Source organism: Heterocephalus glaber, unplaced genomic scaffold, assembly GCF_053883595.1.
Source record: "Heterocephalus glaber isolate CG9 unplaced genomic scaffold, H.glaber_assembly_v1.0 deba00001111, whole genome shotgun sequence".
Classification (NCBI taxonomy): domain Eukaryota; kingdom Metazoa; phylum Chordata; class Mammalia; order Rodentia; family Bathyergidae; genus Heterocephalus; species Heterocephalus glaber.
The window spans coordinates 1,751,803-1,756,448 of record NW_028258194.1 but is presented as its reverse complement, the minus strand read 5'-3'; the positions used below and the strand labels follow the sequence as shown (position 1 = coordinate 1,756,448).

General features: G+C 46.4%; 1 non-coding gene across 1 annotated transcript; it reads right to left on the bottom strand.

Moving 5' to 3' along the window:
* Nucleotides 1-3,875: 3,875 nt before the first annotated feature.
* On the bottom strand, nucleotides 3,876-3,981 carry LOC147828387 (U6 spliceosomal RNA). The gene has a single exon (XR_015450904.1). It is a non-coding gene; the product is annotated as a U6 spliceosomal RNA (small nuclear RNA).
* Between the last annotated feature and the right edge of the window lie 665 nt (nucleotides 3,982-4,646).

Sequence of the window (4,646 nt, the reverse complement as noted above, 5' to 3'; positions counted from 1 at the left end):
ACCCTAACCCTGAGCCTAGTCCTAACCCTGACCTGTACCCTGACCCTGAACCTAACCCTAACCCTAACCTAACCCAGACCTGACCCTAACCCTAGTCCTAACTCTAAACCTGACCTTGATCTTGACCCTGACTTGAACCTAATCCTAAACCAACTGGCCTGGACCTTGGAGGCCACAGAACCCTAGGGCACAGATAGCCTCTGCCAGGCTGTGCTTCAACTAACCCTGACTCTGATCCTGAACCTAAACATACCCCTAACTCTAGTCCTCACCCTCGTCCTAACTATAACCCTAACATGAATCCCAAACATAGTCCTAAATATAAGCCTCAATCTAATCTTAGTCCTAACCCTAATCCTAGCCTTAATCCTAACTCTGACCCTAGCCACTACACTAACTCTACTGCTAACCCTAACCCCTAACCCCTAACCCTAACCCTAACTTTGGGCCTAGCCCTTACCCTAACCCTAGTCCTAACCCTAAGCCTGACTGTGCCCTTGGACTGACCCTGGGTAGCTGTCCTCCAGGGGCAGCAGGTGAATGAGTTTCCGAGTTGCTCCTCAGCACTGCACTGTGTGCGAGAGTCTGCACTGAGAGTTGGCACCATTCTGGGGCCTGCCCGGCTTCCTTGTCAGCTCTTCTCCAGTGAGTTGACGGCTGTGTTTGCAGCTGAGGTAGGAGGGTGACACCCCCCCCACACACCGTGCGTGGTTTGGTGAAATCCACCTGGTACCTGGCTCACATTTGGCTGGATCTACAGAAAGACACATGTGCCGTGGGTGTCTGCTGCTCTTCTCCTGGAGTACTGTCCTAAGGTAAACATTCCCTGGAAAAATTCTGAATTTTCATCTGCTTCTTCCGAGGAGATAGGTACAAAGGCGTAACATTTTTTCAGACGTCATTTTTGCTTGGAATGAGCTCAGGGGAGCAGCAACCTTGGGGTATGTGGGGAGGGGAGAGAGGAGCAGAACCCTGTGAATGGCACCCCTTCAGGTGCTCTGTGCAGAGATGACTCGCCTTCTTTCCTTCCTGGGGTACACGTAATGGGTTTTCACTTAACAGCTGCATGTTTCATGAATTAAGCCAACAAATGTTTATTATGTGTTGACTTTACTAACAGTCCCTTTTTCCTAAAAAAAATGAGGGCCAACTTATTTGTACCAACCATGAAATCAAAGAAAAATTAACATAACCATTGTCAAATTTTTACTTCTGTTTTCTGGGTTTCTTTTAAGGTGATGCAGTCATGACACAGCCAGGCACCAGCATCGGGATGAGGAACAGGCTGAACTATGGGCCCTTACCTGCTACTCATCAACAGCTTGGTTTCTCCGGGGACAGCTGGGGACCTCAGAGCCATGTGTGCTATGAACCGTGGCTCTTCCCATGGGCCTGCAGATGCCCAAGGGTAGCTACAGGCAGAACAGTGCTGGACCTCCAATCTGTCCTTTGGTAAAGCCTGGTTCAGCTGCCTTCTCTTTGCTGCACTGATGTGTGCACATCGTCTAGGGATCGTCTGGCTGTCTTGGAGCTCTTGGGCAGGGTGGATGAGCCCTGAATTTTCACAATCTCAGCTCCCCTTCAAGACTTAAGACACCAGGATAAGAGGTTTACAGGACATTAGGTGCACCCCAAAGCCTCCAATCATTGTCCTGAAGCTGTGACCACCTGGATTCCAAGAAAAGCAGAGCCCTGCATGACTGAGGCCACTGCAGACAGAGGCATCCTTTCCTGGACATGGGACCGTCCCTCAGCAGGAGGATTCATGCTGTGCCACCAGGACTGAGACCATGCCACCCCAGGCCCAGCTCACAGCTAACCCTTGAAAGCTGGCCTTCTGCCCTTGTGAGGGGGCCAGTCTGGACCCCATATCAGTGCGCCCCCTCCAGCCACCTAAGCTGGAGCCCTCTCCTGTCTTCCCTCTAGCTTTGCAATGAAAGCTTTTCCTGTAAACTGGTGGTTTAGTTTTAATTTCCATCTCTACCAATGCAAAGACCCACCCTAGCCAAAAACAAAGGTACAGCAGTGCAGTAAAGAGAGAGGATGAGGAGTGTGAGCAGGAGGAAGAAGAGGAGGGAGAAGAAGGGAGGAAGAATAAAGGTCTGAGAGTTGGGGAGCCTCAGTAGTAAACTTGGGCTGTTGTGTTGCTCCTAGGAAGAGTGGTACACACCTGTAACCCAGCACTTTAGGAGGCTAAGGCAGAAGGACTGCAATTTTGAGCCCAATCTGGGCAATTTAATGACTTAGTGAGACCATCTAAAAAACTAAAAAAGAAAAAGAAAAGAAGAAAAGCTGGGAACATAGTTCAAGTAAAGGCCTTGGCCTCAATCCACAGTACTACCCCCCCCAAAAAAGAAAGAAAAAGAAAAGTTATATTTGCACATCGCCATCAATTCCAAAGACCCACATGTGCCCATGAGTGTGTGTGTGTGAGTGTGAGTGTGTGCTATGTGGTGTGTGTGCTGTGTGCATCTGTTCAGTTGATCACTGTGCAGGAGAAAGAACGTGGCCCTTCTAGCTCACACCTCTGCTCTGCCATGTGCTGAGCATGTGACAATAAATGTTTGTCTGCTGCTCTGAGCCTGGGTTTCTCCATGGAAAATGTGGGGTGAAATTGTCTATTTCATAGCCCTGTGATGGGGAGGGGTGGGGACAGCATGCTCAAAACACCTCACAAATGAGAGACAGTTAAAATGACGTGTTCCTAGCATATGTGCTTCTTTTCTTTTAAGTTTTCATCGACACACGGCGTTGGTCACTTGTGTTGGTGCACAGTGGTCTGGGTTTCGAAAACGCACACAACTGAGTGACTCTCACCACGCCGAGCCTGCCGGCCCCCAGCGTTCCTGCTAACAGCCTCCTGGGGCAGCTTCCCACACGCCCAGCCCTGTTTGCTCTATGGTTTTGTCTTCCCAAGGTGTTAGGTGAGTGGATTTTCCCTACGTGGATGCTTGAGCCTGGCTTCAGAACCACATAAGAACTTGAGAGTCATTCCTTTTCCAAGTATCAACACTTTGTTTCTTTTTATGGCCAAAGGTGCTTATTCATTGTTTTTCCATTCACTAAAGAACATTTAAGTCATTTCCAGCTTTAGATAATTATAAACAAAACTGCTACATGCTTATTTGCATAACAGTTTTGTGTGAACATAAGTTTACGTTTCTTTTAGAGAAAGCCCTTTCAGCGGGATTGTCAGGTCAGATGGTGAGTATACGGTTAACTTCACAAGAAACTGCCAAGCTATTTCCAAGATACTCCAGGGTCTGCTTCCTCGCCAGTGTTTTGTAGCGTGTTGTATTTTGTTAAGATCTCTCTCCCTCTCTCCCTCCCTCCCTCTTTCTATCTCTCTCTCCCTCTCTCTCCCTCTCTCTCTCTCCCGCTCTCTCCCTCTCTCCCTCTCTCTCTCCCTCTCTCTCCCTCCTTCTGTCTCTCTCTCTCTCTCTCTCTCTCACTGGTGATTAAACCCAAGGCCTCCTGCATGCTGAACAAGTGCAGAACACTGGGCCACATCCCCTGCCCTTGTTGTTATCTGTCTGTCTCTCTGTCCACTCATCTGTCCATTCTTCAGTACTGAGGACTGAACCCAGGGCCCTTCACTGAGCTGCATTGCCAGCCTTTTTACTTTTTTATTTTGAGACAGGGTCTTGCCAAGTTGCCCAGGCTGGCCTTAAACTTGAGATCCTCCTGCCTCAGCCTGCCAAGCAGCTGGGATTCCAGGTGTGCGCCACTGTGCCCATCTACACAGCTCTCCTAATGAATATGAAGAGCCATCTCATTGTGGATTTAATTTTTTTTTGGGTACCAGGGATCGAACTCAGGTCCTTGCATTTTCGAGGCAGGCGGGGGAACCACTGAGCTAAATCCCCGGGCCCCCCAAAAATATGGAACGCTTCACAATTTGTATGCCATCCTTGCGCAGGGGCCATGCTAATCTTCTCTGTATCGTTCCAATTTTAGTATATGTGCTGCCGAAGTGAGCACTGGATTTAATTTATATTTCCTTAGTGACTAATGATGTTGACTATCTTTTCATGTACTTATTTGTTATGTGCTTATATACATATATTTTTTGCTTATATATATTTTGATTAAAGTATTTGTTCAAACATTTGACCCTTTAAAAAAATCCATAGTTTTATTATTCCTTCCTTTTAGAATTTCTTATATACCCTGGATATAAGTATTTTGGTACATATGTGACCAACAAGTCTCTGGCTTCTCTTTGCATTCCTTTGAGAGGCATATTCTTAACTTTTGATTGATTCCAATTTATCCAGGTCTTCTTGTATGTATTATGTTTTTGGTGTTATATAGAAGACATTTTCCCAACCCAGGAATGCCACTATTCTCTCTTATATTCTCTTCTAAAAGCTTATAGCTTTGTACTCTGTATAGCTTTTAGCTCTGTGATTAATTTTCATTAGTTTTGTTGAAAAGGCTATCATCTCTCCACAGAACTGCCTCTGCATCTTTAAAAAATCTAGTTGAACCAATTGCTGTAGGTCTACTTTGGATTCTATTTTGTTCGATTGACTTGTATATTTATCCTTTGGCCAAAATCACATCGTCTTGATTACTGTAACTTGAGACCAAGTAAGTTTTCCACCTTTGTCTTTTTAGACTTATTTTGCTATGTGTATCAGTAT